Source organism: Hemiscyllium ocellatum, chromosome 11, assembly GCF_020745735.1.
Source record: "Hemiscyllium ocellatum isolate sHemOce1 chromosome 11, sHemOce1.pat.X.cur, whole genome shotgun sequence".
NCBI classification, from domain to species: Eukaryota; Metazoa; Chordata; class Chondrichthyes; order Orectolobiformes; family Hemiscylliidae; genus Hemiscyllium; species Hemiscyllium ocellatum.
Window position 1 is genome coordinate 64,723,915 of NC_083411.1, and position 21,087 is coordinate 64,745,001.

General features: G+C 43.6%; 1 pseudogene; it reads left to right on the forward strand.

The window, feature by feature from the left end:
- The window catches only part of LOC132820043 (sodium- and chloride-dependent neutral and basic amino acid transporter B(0+)-like), a 272,793-nt pseudogene that overhangs the window by 26,942 nt on the left and 224,764 nt on the right, over positions 1 to 21,087 (forward strand).

Consider the following 21,087-nt stretch of genomic DNA (forward strand, 5'->3'; position numbering starts at 1 on the left):
GACAGGAGAAAGTGAGGACTTCAGATGCTGGAGATTAGAGTCAAAAAGTGTGGCGCTGGAAAAGCACGGCTGGTCAGACAGCATCTGAGGAGCAGTAGAGTCGATGTTTTGAGCTTAAGCCCTTAATCAGAAATGAAGAGCTTGTGCTCAAAACGTCAACTCTCTCTTTTCGCAGCAGAGAGCGGCGGGAGCTGGGCGGAAGTTCAGGCGGAGCGCAAAGTCGGTCGGGAAGGTAAGTGATTTGCTATTAGAGTGGGTGTGTTAAGAACCTAAATTAAGAGTCCACAGGCTTGCTACAAAACAAGGGTCTAAGGAAGTTTTTAATCGAAGAGTGAGGCTTCAGCTCAGGAGTCTTTGAAAAGGAGGTTGAGTGAAGTGACTACGCCACAGTTGAAGAGGGTGAAGACATGACTGCCCAGCTGGTTCAGTGCGCTATGTGCTTGATGTGGGAGGTCAATGACTCTGGTGTGTCTGACTCGTACATGTGCGGAAAGTGGGTGCACATTCAGCTATTGACCGAGCATATTGCAGCGCTGATGAAAGAACTCGAGGACCTTAGGCTCATCCGAGGGAATGAGATCTTTCTGGACAAGACCTTCAGCGAGGTTATTACACCAATCATGCCAGAAGAGAGCAAAAGAGAGCAGACGATGAGGAAGGCAGAGAGGAGACAGGTGCAAGAGACCCCAGGAGAAGTACCTGTCAGGAACAAGTTGAAGCTGTTGGAAACAGTGGAGACTGATGACACTGCCAGTCCGCGAGGCGGCCAGGTCTGTCAATCAAAAGTTGGCGCAGAGGCAGAGCGGAAGAGTCGGACATCGCATAGAGCCGTGGTAATAGGGGACTCCATCGTGAGAGGAACTGACCGGGGTTTTTGTGGCAGCAGACGGGATTTAAAGATGGTGTGTTGTCTTCCTGGTGCCAGGGTGAAAGACATCGCGGACAGAGTGCAGGAAATCCTCAAGGACGAGGGTGAAGAGCCAGAGGTGGTGGTACATGTCGGCACAAATGATGTCGGGAAGAAGAGGAGGCACATACTACAGCGGGACTTTGGAGAACGAGGATGAAGGCTGAAAAGCAGGACGTCCAAGGTGGTTATCTCTGGTTTGCTTCCAGTTCCTCGGGCTGGTGAGGCCAGAAACAAGGAGATAATGGACTTGAATGTGTGGTTGGGGAACTGGTGCAGGAAGCAAGGATTTAAGTTCTTGAATCACTGGGGTACATTTTGTTGCAAATATAAATTCTACAAGAGAGACGGTTTGCACTTTAACAGGTTAGGGATCAGCATTCTGGCAGGCAGGTTTTCTACTGCAACACCGCTACATTTAAACTAAGTAGCGGGGGGGAGGGGACAAACTGGATGTACAAAAAGGAAGTTGAAGGAAAAGTTAGAACAAGAGAAGTCAAGAAAGACAACGGTATCAATGAGGCAGAAAATTCAAAAAGGGATCATGCTGTAAGGTTGAGTGGAATAGGGGTTGATGGGAAGGGTGAGAGCAGTAACAAATTAAAAATGCTGTATATGAACGCACGAAGCATTAGAAATAAGATGGATGAGCTTGAGGCTCTTTTGGAAATTGGCAGATACGATATTGTGGGGATAACTGAGACGTGGCTTCAAGTGGACAGGGCCTGGGAAATGAATATTCAAGGCTACACGTGCTATCGTAAGGACAGACTGACGGGCAGAGGGGGTGGAGTGGCCTTGTTGGAAAGGGACGATATTCAGTCCCTTGCGCCAGGGGACCTAGAGTCAGGGAATGTAGAGTCAGTGTGGATAGAGCTGCGAAATACTAAGGGTAAAATGACCCTCTTGGGAGTCATCTACAGGCCCCCAAACAGTAGTCTGGATGTCGGATGTAAGTTGAATCAGGAGCTGAAATTGACCTGTGGTAAAGATGTTACTACAGTTGTTATGGGGAATGTTAACATGCAGGTAGACTGGGAGAATCAGGATGGTATTGGACCTCAAGAAAGAGACTTTATGGAGTGCATCAGAGATGGATTCTTAGAGCAGCTGGTGCTTGAGCCGACCAGGGAGAAGGCAATTCTGGATCTAGTATTGTGTAATTAACCAGAATTGGTCAGAGACCTCGAAGTGAAGGAGCCATTGGGAAGTAGTGACCATAATACATTAAGTTTCAATCTGCAGTTTGAGAGGGAGAGGGTACAGTCGGAAGTGACAGTACTTCTGTTGAATAAAGGGAACTATGGAGCTATGAGGGAAGAGCTGGCCAAAGTTCAATGGTGCAATACCTTAGCAGGGATGACCGTGGTGGAACAATGGCAGATATTTCTGTGTATAATGCAGAAGTTGCAGGATCAGTTCATTCCTAAAAGGAAGAAAGATCTCAGGAGGAGGCATGGGTGGCCGTGGCTAACGAGGGGAGTTAAGAAACATATAAAGTTAAAAGAGAAAAAGTATAACATAGCAAAGATAAGTGGGAAAACAGAGGACTGGGAAGCTTTTAAAGAACAACAGAGGATTACTAAGAAGGAAATACGCAGAGGAAAAATGAGATACGAAGGTAAACTGGCCAATAATATAAAGGAGGATAGTAAAAGCTTTTTCAAGTATGTGCAAGGCAAAAAAATGTTTAGGACTAAAATTGGGCCCTTGAAGACAGAAGCAGGGGAATATATTACAGGGAACAAAGAAATGGCAGAAGAATTAAATGGGTACTTCAGATCTGTGTTCACTGGGGAAGACACAAGACTGGGGAAGACCCTGAGGTAGCAGTGACCGAAGGACCTGAACTTAAGGGAATCTGTATTTGCCAGGATTTGGTGTTGGAGCGACTGTTAGGTCTGAAGGTTGATAAGTCCCCGGGGCCTGATGGTCTACATCCCAGGGTACTGAAGGAGGTGGCTCGGGAAATTGTGGATGCGTTGGTGATTATTTTCCAGAATTCGATAGATTCAGGATCGGTACCTGAGGATTGGAGACTGACTAATGTTATACCACTTTTTAAGAAAGGTGGGAGAGAGAAAGCAGGAAATTATAGACCAGTTAGTCTGACCTCAGTGGTGGGAAAGATGCTGGAGTCTATTATAAAGGATGAGATTACGGCACATCTGGATAGTAGTAACAGGATAGGCCAGAGTCAGCATGGATTTATGAAGGGGAAATCGGGCTTGACTAATCGTGCAGCACGGTGGCACAGTGGTTAGCACTGCTGCCTCACAGCTCCAGAGACCCGGGTTCAATTCCCGCCTCAGGCGACTGACTGTGTGGAGTTTGCACATTCTCCCCGTGTCTGCATGGATTTCCTCCGGGTGCTCCGGTTTCCTCCCACAGTCCAAAGATGTGCGGGTCAGGTGAATTGGCCATGCTAAATTGCCCGTAGGTAAGGGGTAAATGTAGGGGTATGGGTGGGTTGTGCTTCGGACTTGTTGGGCCAAAGGGCCTGTTTCCACACTGTAAGTAATCTAATCTTCTGGAGTTTTTTGAGGATGTAACTCTGAAGATGGATAAGGGAGATCCAGTAGATGTAATGTGCCTGGACTTTCAGAAAGCTTTTGATAAAGTTCCACGTAGGAGGTTAGTGAGTAAACTTAGGGCGAATGGTATTGGGAGCAAAGTACTAGATTGGATTGAAAATTGGTTGGCTGACAGGAAACAAAAGGTAGTGATAAACGGCTCCATTTCGGAATGGCAGGCAGTGACCAGTGGGGTACCGCAAGGATCCGTGTGGGACCGCAGCTTTTTACAATATATGTTAATGATATAGAAGATGGCATCAGCGATAACATTAGCAAGTTTGCTGATGATACAAAGCTGGGTGGCAGGGTGAAATGTGATGAGGATGTTAGGAGATTACAGGGTGACCTGGACAAGTTAGGTGAGTGGGCAGATGCATGGGCAGATGCAGTTTAATGTGGATAAATGTATGGTTATCCACTTTGGTGGCAAGAACAGGAAGGCAGATTACTACCTCAATGGAATTAATTTAGGTAAAGGGGCAGTACAGAGAGGTCTGGGTGTTCTTGTACACCAGTCAATGAAGGCAAGCATGCAGGTACAGCAGGTAGTGAAGAAAGCTAATAGCATGCTGGCCTTCATAACAAGAGGGATTGAGTTCAGAAGCAATGAGGTGTTTCTGCAGCTGTACAGGGCCCTGGTGAGACCATACCTGGAGTACTGTGTGCAGTTCTGGTCGCCAAATTTGAGGAAAGACATTCTGGCTATTGAGGGAGTGCAGCGTAGGTTCACAAGGTCAATTCCTGGAATGGAGGGATTACCTTACACTGAAAGACTGAAGCGACTGGACTTGTATACCCTTGAGTTTACAAGACTGAGAGGGGATATGATTGAGACGTATAAGATTGTGAAAGGATTGGACACTCTGGCAGCAGGAAACATGTTTCCGCTGATGGGTGAGTGCCAAACCAGAGGACACAGCTTAAAAATACGGGGTAGACCATTTAGGACAGAGATGAGGAGAAACTTCTTCACCCAGAGAGTGGTGGCTGTGTGGAATGCTCTACCCAAGAGGGCAGTGGAGGCCCAGTCTCTGGATTCATTTAAGAAAGAGTTGGATAGAGCTCTCAAAGATAGTGGAATCAAGGGTTATGGAGATAAGGCAGGAAGCGGATACTGATTAGGAATGATCAGCCATGATCATATTGAATGGCAGTGCAGGCTCGAAAGGCTGAATGGCCTACTCCTGCACCTATTGTCTATTGTCTCCTGCTCCTTGGATGCTGCCTGACCAGCTGTGCTTTTCCAGCACCACACCTTTTGACTCTCTGACTGGGTTAGAAAATATAAATCTTTTATTCAAAAAGAAAGAAATACAGAGCAGTTAACTTACTATCTATTATAAGTAAAATGTTAGCAATTATTATTAAGGAATTTGTGGCATGACAATGTAGGTTTTGAAGTAGTCAAATAGAGCCAGTACGGTCTTGTGAAGGGAGAGAACATATTTCACCAATTTGTTAGAATTATGTCAGAAATAATATGAGTGTTTGGATAATGGGGAAATGGTGGATGTACTTTTTCTTATATTTCCAGAGGCATTTGATAAAGTGTCACATTAATATTTATTGTAGAACATAGGAGCTCATGGTACAGGGGTTAGCATATTGACATGGACAGAAAATTAGCTGGCTAATAGTAAACAGAGAGTCAGCACAAATGTGTTTTTTTTTCAGGTTCTCATGATGTAACAAGTGGCGTGCCTCAGGGTAAATTCTGGCATTTGAATGATTTACAATTTACATCAATGACATAGATGAAGCAGTAGAAGACACAGCTACCAAAGTTGCTGATGACATAAAATTGGAAAGTAATTTTCAAGGAAGACATAAGGGGGCTATAAAAAGAGAAAGATGGTTTAAGTCGGTGGGCAAAGATGTAGCAAATGGAGTATAATGTAGGAAAACATGAAGTGTTTCCCTTTTAGCAGGAAGAATAAAAAATAAAACATCATATCAAAATGATTAGAGATTGCAGAACTCTGAGAGACAGAAGGATGCGTGACAATCAAAAGTTACTGTGCAGATGCAGCATATAGAGTCATAGAGATGTATAGCATGGAAACAGACCCTTTAGTCCAATCTGTCCATGCTGACCAGGTATCCCAACCCAATCTAGTCCAGCCTGCCAGCACCCAGCCCATATCCCTCCAAACCCTTCCTTTCATATACCCATCCAATTGCCTTCTGAATGTTGCAATTGTACCAGCCTCCACCACTTCCTCTGGTAGCTCATTCCATACACGTACTACCCTCTGTGTGGAAAAAAGTTGCCCCTTAGGTCTCTATTATATCTTTCCCCTCTCACTCTAAACCTAGGCCCTCCAGTTCTGGACTCCCTGACCCCAGGGAACTTTGTCTATTTATCCTATCTATGCCCCTCATAATTTTGTACACCTCTATAAGATCACCCCTCAGCCTCCGACGTGCCAAGGAAAACAGCCCCAGCCTGTTCAACCTCTCCCTATAGCTCAAATCCTCCAACCCTGGCAACATCCTTGTAAATCTTTTCTGAACCCTTTCATATTTCACAACGATGGCACAGTGGTTAGCACTGCTGCCTCACAGCGCCAGAGACCCGGGTTCAATTCCCGCCTCAGGTGACTCTCTGTGTGGAGTTTGCACATTCTCCCCGTGTCTGTGTGGGTTTCCTCCGGGTGCGCCGGTTTCCTCCCACAATCCAAAAATGTGCAAGTTAGGTGAATTGGCCAAGTTAAATTGCCCATAGTGTTAGATGAAGGGGTAAATGTAGGGGAATGGGTCTGAGTGGGTTGCGCTTCGGCGGATCGGTGTGAACTTGTTGGGCCGAAGGGCTTGTTTCCAAACTGTAAATAATCTAATCTAATCTTTCCAATAGGAAGGAGACTAGAATTGCACACAATATTTCAACAGTGGTCTAACCAATGTCCTGTACAGCTGCATCATGACCTTCTAACTCCTGTACTCAATACTCTAACCAATAAAGGAAAGCATACCAAATGCCTTCTTCACGATCCTATCTACCAGCGATTCCACTCCAAGGTCTCTTTGTTCAGTAACACTCCCTCCGCCCTTACCATTAAGCATATAGGTCCTAAGATTTGCTTTCCCAAAATGCAGCACCTCGCATTTATCTGAATTAAACTCCATCTGTCACTTCTCAGCCCATTGGCCCATCTGATCAAGATCCTGTTGTAATCTGAGGTAACCTTCTTCGCTGTCCACTACAACTCCAATTTTGGTGTCATCTGCAAATTTACTAACTGTACCTCTTATGCTCACATTCAAATCATTTATATAAATGACAAAAAGTAGAGGACCCAGCAGGAATCCTTGTGGCACTCCACTGGTCACAGGTTTCCAGTCTGAAAAACAACCCTCCAATATATTTAGGAAAAACGAAGAGTGTGCTGCTGGAAAAGCACAGCAGATCAGGCAGAATCCAACGAGCAGGAAAATCAATGTTTTGGGTATGAGACCTTCATCAGGAGTGAGGCTGGTGGCCCAAGAGGGCTGACAGATAAATGAGAGAAGGAGTGGGCTGGGGGTAAGGTAGCTGAGAATGCGATAGGTAGATGAAGTTGGGGGTGAAGGCGATAGGTCAGAGAGGAGGATGGAGTAGATAGGTGGGAAGGAAGATGGACAGGTAGGACAGGTCAAGAGGGTGGTGTCCAGTTGGAAAGTTGCATCTGGGATAAGGTGGGGGGAGGGAAAATGAGGAAACTGGTGAAATCCACATTGATCCTATGTGGTTGGAGGGTCCCAATGTGGAATATGAGGCATTCTTCCTCCAGGCATCGGGTGGTTAGGGTTTGGCGGTGGAGGAGGCCCAGGCCTTGCATGTCCTGAGTGAATGGGGAGTTAAAGTGTTCGGCAATGGGGCAATGGGATTGTTTGAGCGTGTGTCCTGGAGATGCCCTCTGAAACGTTCTGCAAACTGGAGTTCTGTCTCCCCGATGTAGAGGAGACCACATTGGGAGCAACAGACATAGTAGATGATGTGTGTGGAAGTGCAGATAAATCTCTGACAGATGTGGAAGGCTCCTTTGGGGCCTTGGACGGAGGTAAGTGGGGAGGCGTGGGTGGAGTTCTGCAATTCTTTTGGTGGCAGGGGAAGGTGCCAGGATAGGAGGGTGGGTTGGTGGGGGCATGGACTGAACAAGGGAGTTGCAGAAGGAATGGTCTTTATGGACCATGGATAGGGGTGGGGAGGGAGATATATTACCTAGTGCATTCTCAACTATCCTCCCCCCAGCCTCATCCCTCTCCCATTTATCTCTCAGCCCCCTTGGCCCACAAGCCTCATTCCTGATGAAGGGCTTATGCCCAAAACATCAACTCTCCTGCTCCTCAGATGCTGCCTGACTGGCTGTGTTTTTCCAGCACCGCACTCTTCAACTTTGATCTCCAGCATTTGCAATCCTCACCTATATATTTGGGAAAGCTAATATAACTTTATCATTTGCTGCAAGGCTGAGTGGATACAAAAGTAGAGATGTTAAGCTTCAGTTATACAGTGCACTGATGGTTCCATAATGTGAGAGTCTGTATACAGTATTGCTTGTATTATGGAAAGAAGGACGCAAATATATTCAAAGCAATTCATAACAGCGGTAACCTTATTAAATTATGTGGAGGTGCCAGTGTTGGACTAGGATGTACAAAGTTGAAAATCACATATCACCAGGTTATAGTCCAACAGGTTCTTTTGGAAGCACTAGCTTTCAAAAGTTTGCTTTGAATTCTATGTCATACGATCTTATACTCCATAACCACCTGATGAGGGAGCGGCGGTCAGAAAGTTAGTGCTTCCAAGTAAACCCGTTGGATCATAACCTGGTGTGTGATTTTAACCTTATTAAATGGTGGAGTAAGCCCCAGGGACAGGATGGCCTACTCCTGAGCCATGTTCCCTTATTCAGATATTTGTGTTGAATGGGAATGTAGTTCAGATACTGAGTGGGGAGAGTTGGTAATTTCACAAATCCCATTAATGCAATGTTCCCGGGCAGTTAAAACTGGAGGCAAAGAGTTAAGATGTACATGAGGGGTCATGATGTCTAAATCTAGGATGTATTTAGATTAGATTAGATTACTTACAATGTGGAAACAGGCCCTTCGGCCCAACAAGTCCACACCAACCCTCCGAAGAGCAACCCACCCAGACCCATTCCCCTACACCTAACACTACAGACAATTTAGCATGGCCAACTCACCTAACCTGCACATTTTTGGAGTGTGGGAGGAAACCAGAATACCCGGAGAGTGCTCACGCAGACACAGGGAGAATGTGCAAACTCCACACAGACAGTTGCCTGAGGCGGGAATTGAACCTGGGTCTCTGGCGCTGTGAGGCAGTAGTACTAACTACTGAGCCACCATGCCACCCATAGGGTCATAAAGTCAGAGATGTACAGCACAGAAACAGATCCTTCATCCATGGTATCAGATATCCTAAATTAATGCAGTCTTATTTGCCAGCATTGGGCCCATATCACTCTAGACTATTCCTATTTATATATCCATCCAAAAGCCTTTTAAATGTTGTAATTATACCAGCCTCCAAAACTTCCATACACACACCACCTTCTGCATGAAACTGCGCCCCAAGATCTCCTGGTTCAACAACGCTCCCCAGGACCTTAACATTAAGTGTATAAATTCTGCCCTAACTTACTTTTCGAAAATGCAGCACCTCACATTTATCTAAATTAAACCCCATCTGTCACTCCTCAGCCCATTGGCCCAGCTGATCAAGGTCCAATTGGACTCTGAGGTAACCTCTTCACTTATTTGATCATGTGAGATCACATTTGGAACACTGCAGGTAAATTCTGATCTCCCCATTTCAAAAATGACTTTCAGGTGAGAATGGAGAAGAGGAAACAGCAACATTATTGAATCCCACACACAAATGAATGAGGGAATATTGAGCATCGAGTTAGAATTGTGTTGGAACAGTTCTGAAGATGAGTTGTACCAGACTGGAATCAATATGTTAGTTTCTTTCTCCACAGATACTGCCAGACCTGCTGATTTTTTCCAGGAATTTCTGTGTTTGTTTCAGATTTCCAGCATCTGTAGTATTTTGCTTTAGTTATGATGTGGAAGTGACAATGTTGGACTGGAGTGGACAATTTCAGAAGTCATACGATGTCAGGCTATAATCCAACAGGTTTATTTGAAATCAGAAGCTTTCAGAGCACTGCTCCTTCATCATCTGATGAAGAAGCTTGTGATTTCAAATAAATCTGTTGGAATATAACCTGACATTGTGACTTCTGAATTTGCTTTAGTTAGAATTGTGCTTTTATTATAAGCACTTACATGTAAACATTTTTCAAATCTCATCAAAGTCTGAATTTGAAAGTAAGAGTACGATCATTTTCCTGTGTAACATTTTTGAATTTTCCATTTAATTTTAGGCTGGGATTTACTGGCTAAATTTAATGGATCATTACGTTACGGACTGGATTCTCGTTATAACAGCTCTCCTGCAACTCATCGGTCTCAACTGGATCTATGGTCAGTCAATCATAAAAGAGACCGAAACAAATAAACATATTAAATTTAAAGTACTTTGTGAAAATTAAGGTTTCTTTAATAAAATCAGACCAAATGAATCAGATGCTGGCAGACGTGTATCAGAATTCACTTGCTCTTCCTGACAATGAAACCGAATTGGTTCCAGAAACCAGCATGAAACACACAACATCATTTTTTGCATCCTTCACTCAGGATCCACTTGTTTTTGCTGGATTTCAGCCAATTTTACTACAGTCATTGTCTTGTTAATTGCTGATACTTGTATTATTGCACAAATCCAAGATCACATAGGGAGCTTATCTTTCTGCTGTTAGATTGCTTCACAAATATGTGATGTACAAAGGTTCCTGACTGACCTTCAGTAGCAGTGATAATATTAGCAGCCAGCTTGCAGTTACTGTGTGTTTGTTGTATGTAGTGAGGCAGCACAGAGCCCAGACTGTGTAAGTATGAGTTTTATAGCAATATAAGTACTTAAGACAATGAGACCATAAGACAGAGGAGTTGAAGTAGGCCATTCACCCCACTGATTTTGCGCCACCATTCAATGAGGTCATGGCTGATTTGACTATCCTTCACTCCACTTTCCTACCATTTCCCCACAATGTTTGATTCCTTTCCTGATTTACAATCTATCTTACATGAATAGACTTATATACCCAGCCTCAACAGCACTCTGTGGTAAAAAGAATACCACTGCACTCTAAGAGCAAAAAGTCTTCCTCATCTCTGTCTTAAATATGTAACCTCTTGGTTCTCAGGAGATGCCTTCTGGTCCCAGAGTCTAGCATAAGTGAAAACAGCCTCTATTCCTATATCTGATCAAGCACAATCGTTAACAATCATATACTTTTCAAAATAGATCGCCTCTTATTCCACGAAATTCAAAAGAGCTCAAGCCCAAACTACTCGAACACTCCTGAAAAGAAAATCTCTCCATATCCGAAATTAATCTCATGAACCTTCTTTGGATTGCCTCCAAAGCCAATACATTTTTTTTGAGGGGGAGATGATGACCTGATGATATCATCGCTGGATTGTTAACCCAGGTACTGCCTTAGGGATCCAGGCTCGAATCCCATCATGGCAAATGGTGCAATTTGAATCATAAAATCTCTGCAATGTGGAAGCGGGCCATTTGGCCCAACGAGTGCACACCAACTCTTTGATGAGCATCCTACCCAGACCCAGACCCCTACCCTATCCCCGTAATCATGCATTTCCCATGCCTAACCAGCCTAGCCTGCACATCCGTGGACATTATAGAGGAAATTAGCACGGCCAGTCCAACCAAGCTGCATAACTTTGGACTGTGAGAGGAAACTGGAGCACCTGGAGGAAACCCATACAGACATGGGGAGAATGTGCAAAATCCACACAGACAGCCACCTGAGGCTGGATTTGAACCCAGGTCCGTGGTGCTGTGAGGCAACATTGCTCACCACTGAATCACTGTGCTGCCCCGTTTTATTGAATTCAATAAAAATCTAGAATTAAGAGTCCAATTATGACTTTGAATCAATGTCAATGATTGAAAAAACCCTCTGGTTTGCTAATGTCCTTCAGGGAAAGAAACTGCTATCCTTACCTGGTCTGGACAACATGTGACTCTGGACACATAGCAGTATGGTTGACTCTTAACTGCTCTCTGGGATGGACGATAAATTCTACTGAGCCAGTGGCATCCTCATCCCATAGAGGAATAGAAACTGTTCCGAATATTCCAGCCATGGTCTCACTAGTGCCTTGAACATTTATAACAAAGCTTACCTATTTTTGTATTCTGTTTGCTTTGAAATAAAGGCCAACTATCCATTTTCCTTCCCTCATACCCATAAAATTTAAAGGCCAGGCTTTTCAGATTTATGCACAAGGAACCCCAAATCCTTCTGTGCTGCAGCTTTCTGCAGTCTTTTCAGTCAAATAATATTCAACTCCTCTATTCCTCCCGCCAAAGTGTATTACTCACATTTTTCCACTTTATATTCTACCTGGCTAGTTTTTGTTCTTTCACATAACCTGTTGTATCTCTCAATAGAATCTTTGTGTCATCCTCACCAAATGCCCTCCCACCTATTTTTGTGATTTGGAAACTTGGTGATTGTATATTTACTTTCTTCATTCCAGTCATAATCGAGGCCCGAGCTCTAATCTCTGTGATACAGTTACAGGTTGCCATCCTGAAAATGTTCCCACTTTGGGTGGCACAGTGGCCCAGTGGTGAGCACTGCTACCTCACAATAATTCTGTGTTGTTTTGTATCTTGAGGACCACAATAGCACAGAATTACTGAGCTGAAACCAATAGCTGAGTTCTGTAGCCATGAAGATGGCCTCAACCACGATCTTGGTTACAAGTCGTACTACATGTGACCCCATTACACTGTTCTGTACCTGTAAGATCTTCCTTACTGTCCAGTTTTGACACCATCACCTTGATAATTTATTATGATCTCTCTATCTTATTTAATGTGTAGAGTTTTGGATTAGTACTTGTTACTTTGGTTAGACCCTCGACATGATAACCTGGTCCGAGGTTGCCACCTGGATCAGTGCAATCTCAGCCATCTGGAGGAATACCCAGCAGTGAAAGAAGGAAGTCAATGATCTTCTCCACTTTGCTAGTAAGTGCTACCATGTTTGTTATCTCACCCTCACCGTAACTCTCTTGCTATACCCACCTTCCACTGAGTCTCATGCCCTACCAATCTCACTACAGCTTGCAATCTGTCCGCCTCCGCTCACTCACACCTACCCCAATCCCAGACACCATTAATCCTGCAGTCCCTCTGCACTGCTTGTTCACTAAGGATACTTCCCAGCTGCACCTACAGTAACAATTGGGACACGTCCTTTCATCTCCATTAATACCTGCCTCTGTCTCATTTCAGGAAGTAAGCAGCCCACAGTAGAGCAGAAAGACTCAAGCCAGGTGGTGGGCTGACCTTCATTCAGTTCCTAACCCCTTACGTGGAGTAAACACTAATGTTGACCACCCTGAGCAGCTGGTTGCCCATGTCTAAGCACATAGAATTGGTATCAGAGACTGCCCATGACTTACTGTGCCAGCACTCCATTACACCCTCCTTGATTTGACAGAGTCCTGTTGACAACCACAACAAGATTCCTTCCTTTGTGTCTGCACTAAATGGCAAGGAGCGACTGGAATAATATCCCTGGCTGAGGTAGCAAACACACAAAGGCAAAAGGCAAGGCAAGGGTGAGGTGTTGTGAGCATCCAGGCCAGCTCAGAATGAGTGAGAATTGGGACAGCAAGTGACCAGCCTGGAGATGCAGCCTGGGTTCATGCTCTTGGGTGTGCTGGCCGAGGCATTACAATGATAGTCACTGGGGCAGACTGTGGTGCAGTACTGAAGTGTAGAAATTTTCTGAGATGGCCCAGCAAGATATTAGAGACTGGCACATATCAGATCCAATACCATGAATGTAAAGTGTATGTGGCTGGCATCCTTGGAGTATTCTCTGAGACCTCAGTGCCTAATATTTAGGTCATTTGGAGCAGGTAACAAGCTGAATTCACGAGATCCCCACTCTAATCTCCAGGTCAAGTTTTCTCAATGTTGAGCTTGTTAGGTGAGTTTAAGATAGGAAGCTGAATATTAGTTAGGCATGTTGTACCATTAGCTTGCTGCTTAATGGGGTATAATCCCATTAATTAGGAACTCATCACTGCTGAGTGACAGATTCAGCTCATTGCTTACTGAAAGAATAAAAAAAAATATGGTCTTCCCGACATCAGAATTGCTACAGTTCTCATCCAATTCTCGAATAAACCTTGCCAAGCTCACATCATCCAGATCCCGACAAGATACTGCTGTCGATCTTCTATCAGCTCACCAATTCACTATCCATGGTCATACTGTACACCCAGCGCAATGGGCTCTCAGGTTATTAAGGAGCCTCATGTGTGGTACTATATCAAATGTTTGAGCTGATCCAATATAACTGGATTTCTTTAGGAATCCAGCAGCACCCACATGCTACAGCTGCAACATATCACCTAAGTGGTCATCTCTATTGCACTTAACTCAATGGTGTATTTTATAAGTTTTAATTAATTACACTTATACCCCTGTTCTTTACATTGGAAACACCCCACTCTTTACCCTTCATTGGTTTCTATCAGTATTAATCGTATCCCTAACAAGTGATTTGTAATAAGATTAGAGAAAATTAGCCTATTTTTGCTGTTGTTCACATGTTTCTATATTTAGGGTTTGTTATGAACTCTTCACTTTCATATTTTACAAGTCCTTAGCAGAAATAGACCCATTCAGCCCCTCAAGCCTGCTCCACCATCAATACGGTCATGATTGATCTGTTTGTGTTTCAAATTCCAAGTTACCTTCATCGCCCAAGAAGAACTCATTCCAGGAAAAGCTTATGTTTCCAATTTGTGCTGGGATGGACCCTTGTTCCCAAAATGAGAGAGAAAGATCAATCAGTTGGTGACAAGAATCAATTTCCTTATCCTGTTTGAAATCTGGAGCAATCCCTTCTCTGGGTTAACCTGTTCATCAGTGCCACCCTGTACAAGATGAACTTCAACAGTAAACAAGCTGCCCTAAAGACAGGACAGAGTGAGTGATGGTGTCTCTCTTCTTCTTTGTTGTTCACAGGGACAAACAGATTCATCAAGGACATTGAGATGATGATTCGGGAAAGGACTTGGCTCTTCTGGCTGTGGTGGAGAATGTGTTGGATTCTGATCTCTCCGTGTTTGCTGGTGGTAAGAAGCTGTTACACATTATTTTGATTTAAACTGAAAATACCCAATCTCTCATTCTGTTTCTGATTTAGTTTTGTATCTTATCCACATTCAGGCAGTCTTAATCTGGTCCTTGACAACATTTGCCCCACTCAGATATGGATCTGTTGAATACCCTGTCTGGTCAGGAGCACTGGGCTGGTGTATGACCATCTTCTGTATTATGTGGATCCCCATCATGGCTGTGGTGAGAGTTGTCCAAGCTGAGGGCCCCACCTTGTGGCAGGTGAGGGACTCTTTGAAATCTTTTAAAGATTAAGGAACAGAGAACATAAAATTAGGTTTTGGATCATGATAGATGCAATGCAAAGCATATTGTTTCAAAATCAAAATGTCTTTTTGTTGTCCTTTCACTTATGCTCAGTTCAGTCCACCGTGATACCATCTTGGTTCAGGCACTAAAGCTGGAGTGGACTGGAAGTAGTATCTGTGAATGTTTGAATATACAACTAAAAGAAAGTGGATCGGTTAGCTCAATTGGTTGGATGGGTGAGTTGGTGATGCTGAGTGATGCCAATCCCTGTACCAGCTGAGGTTACTGTGATGAACTCTCCTTCTGGAACTCTCCCCTTGATCCTCAGGTTAAACCACCATCAATCACCTCACTCTCTGTTGAGAGAGCAGCCCTGTGATCTGATAGGACTATTGTTATTTCAATGTTACAAAAAAACATAATTTATCACATTTATGCAATTAAATCAAAGATAGGTTTTAAAATAATAAAAGAATTGCACTATTGGAACACATCACAAATATGAACATATCAGTGTGTTGCAATACCTTGGAAAATGCAGGTCACCTTAATTTAACAAATATAAACAAAAGGTCCACTAAACTGTGGACGGCACGGTGGCACAGTGGTTAGCACTGCTGCCTCACAGCGCCTATAGACCCGGGTTCAATTCCCGACTCAGGCAACTGACTGTGTGGAGTTTGCACATTCTCCCCGTGTCTGCGTGGGTTTCCTCCGGGTGCTCCGGTTTCCTCCCACAGTCCAAAGATGTGCGGGTCAGGTGAATTGGACAAGCTAAAAATTGCCCGTAGTGTTAGGTAAGGGGTAAATGTATGGGTGGGTTGCGGGTCGGTGTGGACTTGTTGGGCCGAAGGGCCTGTTTCCACACTGTAAGTCTAATCTAATCTAAACTCTATATTTTGTATTTCAGTCATGGATCACAGATTGTTAGGTTGATTTCATTAAATTCTCAATCAATTCATACACTATTTATGCACCTTACAAAGTTGGAGTTTGGACTGTTTCAAAACTATCTCTCAGTTTCAGAATGGTGTCTTCTGCATTGCAGATCTTTACGTTTGTCTGGTTGTAATAACAAGTAATGGCATTAGGTGGTGGGATTCAGTAGTTTTCGAATAAAGTCCACGTGGAACATTTCCTGGTTTCAGTACAGGTTTGTCAAGATCAATCTCACATTTTGTTTCTTCATGCTTTCAATGAGAGAAAAGGCAGGGAGACAGTGAGTTTTGAGGAAGGAATTCCAAAGTCCCGTAATTCAGCAACTGAGGGGCCATCTACTAATGGTCAAACTATTTAAACAGCAAGGGTTCAAAATGCTTGATTTAGACAACCACACATGTCACAGAGATTTCCAGGAAAGGGTGAGCCAAGACCATGGAAAGATTTGGAAACAAGCAGGAGAATGTTCAACTTGAGTACTTACTTAAGCAGGAGCCAATATGAATTCGTGAGAAAGGAATGATCGATGATCAGGACTTGATGTAATTAAGAGCACAGATTTGAATTATTAAGTTCACAGAGGGTCGGATTTGGGAGGTCAGCTGAGTTGTTACTTGAATAGGAGAAAGTGAGGACTGCAGATGCTGGAGGTCAGAGTCAAGAGTGTGGTGCTGGAAAAGCACAGCTGGTCAGGCAGCATCCAAGGAGCAGAGAATTAATGTTTCGGGCTAAAGCCGTGATGAAGGGCTTTAGCTAAAAATGTCGATTCTCCTGCTCCTTGGATGCTGCCTGAACCTGCTGTGCTTTTCCAACATCAAACTCTCGATTTGCTATTTGATTAGCCAAGTGCCATTGGCATGACTGCATGGGTGTGGATTTTTGCAACAGAGGATTTCTGTAACTACAGAGGAATCGAATCAGATGATGCAGGCAAAAATATATGGTTTTAGTGGTGTTATGAAAATGTTGTCAGAAGCTCATTTCAGCATCAAATACAGATCAAAACAAATCGTCACAAGTAGGGTGATAAAGAAAGTTTATGGCGTACTTGCCGTTATTGCTCAGGGAACTGAGTACAAGAATCAGGAGGTCATGTTACAGCTTTATAAGACTTTGCTTAGGCTGCATGACGACTATTGCGTTTAATTCTAGTCGCCACATTAAAAGAAGGATGTGGAGGCTTTGGAGAGGGTGTAGAAGAGGTTTACCAGGATGAGGCTTGGATTAGAGGGCATGAGCTCTAAGGAGAGGCTAGAAAAACTCAGGTTGTTTTCTCTGGAGCGGCTGATAGAAGCCTACAAAATTATGAGATGGATAGATAGGGTTGACAGTCAGAATCTTTTTCCCCCCCACAGTTCAAAAATACTAAGAGAAGCATTTAAGGTGAGAGGGCAAAAGTTCAAAGGAGATGTGAGGGGCAAGTTTTTTTACACAAAGAGTGTCAGGAGTCTGGAACAGGCTGCCAGGGTGGGGGTGGAGGCAGATATGATAAAGGCATTTAGGAACTTTTAATTAAAGACATGAATATGCAAGGAATGAAGGGATGTGAACCAATGGCAGGCAGAAGAAAATAGTTTAATTTTGCATCATGTTCGGTACAATATTGTGGACTGAAGGATTAGTGTCTGTACCGTACTGTTCTATATAAGACCAAGGTTATGATTTGTCTGTCTCAACTACACAAAGTTCACAGAATCTGAGTTGTTATGGTGCAGAAACAAGCCATTCAGCCCATCATGCCTGTACCAGCCCTCTGAATGCGCAGAAGGCCTTAGTATTATTCCCCCGGCTTTTTCCCATAACCCTGGACATTATTCCCATTTCAGTGATTATCCAGCGCTGTCTCTAGTACACCGAATGATTCTGCAATAAAAGATCAAAACAATGGCACTTTTAAAAGAAGGATGACAGACAAAGGCAGTGACCACAGGGTCAGAGAAAGACTGACCCTGCTGTCTGACACAGCAGTGAATCTGCACTATCACTGCTTTTGCTGTTTGAGTTCATGTATCTCTGGACATTAGAGTGCATTTAGGAAAATTTAACAAACAGTGAAATTCACAGCTGACCTTAAAGGAACCTGTGTGGGTGAGCTCACAGCACAGGAACAGACATGTGCATAGTTTGTACTTGTAATCTTGCTGTAAATCTACAGTAGTGAATGGAGTGGATTCTTTCTTAATTATATCTTTTATTGAGATCGGTCTGTTGATTAAATTTTAAAAATATAAACCATAGGTACTAAGTTAGCATGGAGCAGTGTTTTTTTTTTAAGAGCAAAAAGATGGTGCTATTTTCTGGGTCTGTAGATTGTGAAGGAGCAACGATGACCTTTAGTTGAGTGAGGTGCTCTTCCTATCAGATGTGGGAGTTTAGGGGGCATTTCCATGTTACTGATGGTTACTTCTGCAGGAAGTGTCTTTGATTGTGAATCCTATCAGATCGCATGGTTCGGTTGGACCAGCAGTTAGAGGCAATAAGGAATTTACAAGAGCTAGGGAATATGACGGGTGGCAGTTATAGGAAGCGAGAAAAGCCGCAGAAACATTCAGGTAGATGGGTTAACTCCAGGAAAATTAGGATGGGTAGGCAGGTAGAACAGGAGTCTTCTGTGGCTGTCCCCATCTCACACAAGAATGCTGTTTTGGAAAATGTAGGGGGTGATGGACTTTCCGGGGAATGTAGCACGAACAGCCAAATTTCTGGTCCGGAGACTGATTCTCAATGTAATGAGGGGTACGTCAGGTTCCAAGAGATCAATTGTGAGAGGGGACTTTCTAGTCAGAGGCATAGACAGACACTTCTGGGGCCAACAGTGAAAAATCAGAATGGTGTGTTGCCAGGATCAAGGATATGTTGGAGAGAGTGCCGAATGTTCTCAAGGGGGAGAGGGACCAGCAGGAGGTCATTGTACACTTTGGAACTAATGATATAGGAAGGGAAAAGGATGAGATTCTAAAGGGACAATATAGAAGCTTAGGCAGGAATTCAAGAGGAGGTTCTCTAGGGTAGCAATATGTGGAATAACCCTGGTACTACAAGCTAATGAGGGTATGAAGAGAAGGAAAGAGCAGATGAAAGTGTGGCTGAGGAGATAGTGCAGGGGAGAAGGGTTTACATTAATGGATCAATGAAATCTCTCCTGGGGTAGAAGTGACCTCCACAAGAAGGATGGATTGCACCTGAATTGGAAGGGGATGAATATACTGGCAGGGAAAATTGCTCGAGCTACAGTAAGGTGGAGGTGGGGGTGGTTTGGGGGGGGGGTGGTGGAATAGTGGGACCCAGGGAAATAGTGAAAGGTAACTAGTTAAAGCAGGCAAGAACAAAGCAGAAAACAACTACAGGTTGGTCTGATAAATTAAACTGTAATTATTTCAATTCAAGAGAGCTAACGGGGAAGGCATGGTTAGGAATATCGGACTGGGATGTCATTGCAATTACAGAGATGGACAGGATTGGCAGCTTAATGTTCCAGGATACAAATCCTACAGGAAGGATAGAAAGGGGGGCAAGAGAGGAGGGGGAGTGGCATTTTTGATAAAGGATAGCATAACTGCTCTACTGAGGCAGGATATTCCTGGGAGTACATCCAGGGACGTTATTTGGGAGGAATTGAGAAATAAGAAACGGATGATCACCTTATGGGATTGTATTATAAACCCCACCAATAGTCAGTGGGAAATTAAGAAACAAATTTGTAAGGAGATCTCAGCTATCTGTAAGAATAATAGTTGGTATGGTAGGGGATTTTAACTTAGACTGGGATTGCCATCGTATCAAGGGTTTTGATGGAGAGGAATTTGTTAAGTGTGCTGAACAAAATCTTCTGATTCAGTATGTGGATGTACTGACTAGAGAGGTGCAAAACTTGACTTACTCTTGGGAAATAAGGCAGGGCAGATGACTGAGGTGTCAGTGTGCAAGCACATTGGAGCCAGCGACCATAATTCTATTCGTTTTAAAATAGTGATAGAAAAGAATAGACTGAATCTAAAAGTTGAAGATCGAAATTGGAGAAAGGCCAATTTTGATGGCATTAGGCAAGAACTTTCAAAAGCTGATCACGGGCAGATGTTTGCAGGTAAAGGTACAGCTGGAAAATGGAAAGTCTTCAGAAATGAGATAATGAGAATCCAGAAATAGTATATTCCCGTTAGGGTGAAAAGAAAGGTTGGTAGGTATAGGGAATGTTGATGACTACAGATGTTAAGGTTTTGGTTATGAAGAAGAAGAAAGCATATGTCAGGTATTGACAGCAGAGTTCGAAGGAATCCTTAGAGTATAGAGGCAGTAGGAGTATACTTAAGAGGGAAATCAGAAGGGCAAAAAGGGACATGAGATAGCAATGGCAAATAGGTTTAAGAAAAATCCAAAGGGATTTTATAAATACATTGAGGACAAAAGTGCAGCTCGGGAGAGAATAGAGCCCCTCAATGATCAGCAAGGAGGCCTGTGTGTGGAGCTGCAGGAGATGGGGAAGATACTAAACAAGTATTTTACATCAGTGTTTACTGTGAAGAAGGACATGGAAGATATAGAATGTAGGGAAATAGATGGTGACATCTTGAAAAATGTCCATATTGAAGAAGAGGTGGTACTGGATGTCTTGAAATGCATAAAAGTGGATAAATTCCCAGGATCTAATCAAGTCTACCTAAGAACTCTGTGGGAAGCTAGAGAAATGATTGCTGAGATATTTGTATCATCGATAGTCACAGGTGAGGTGCTGGAAGACTGGAGGTTGGCTAACGTGGTGCCACTATTTAAGAAAGGTGGTAAGGACAAGCCACGGAACTATATTTCAGAGAGCCTGACATCGGTGGTGGGCAAGTTGTTGGATGGAATCCTGAGGGACAGGATTTATATGTATTTGGAAAGGCAAGTACTGATTAGGGATCATTATAATGGCTTTGTGCGTGGGAAATCATGTCTCACAAACTTGATTGAGTTTTTTTGAAGAAGTAACAAAGCAGATTGATGAGGGCAGAGCGGTGGACGTGATCTATATGGACTTCAATAATGTGTTCAACAAGGTTCCTCATGGAATACTGATTAGCAAGGTTAGATCTCGTGGAATACAGGGAGAACTAGCTATTTGG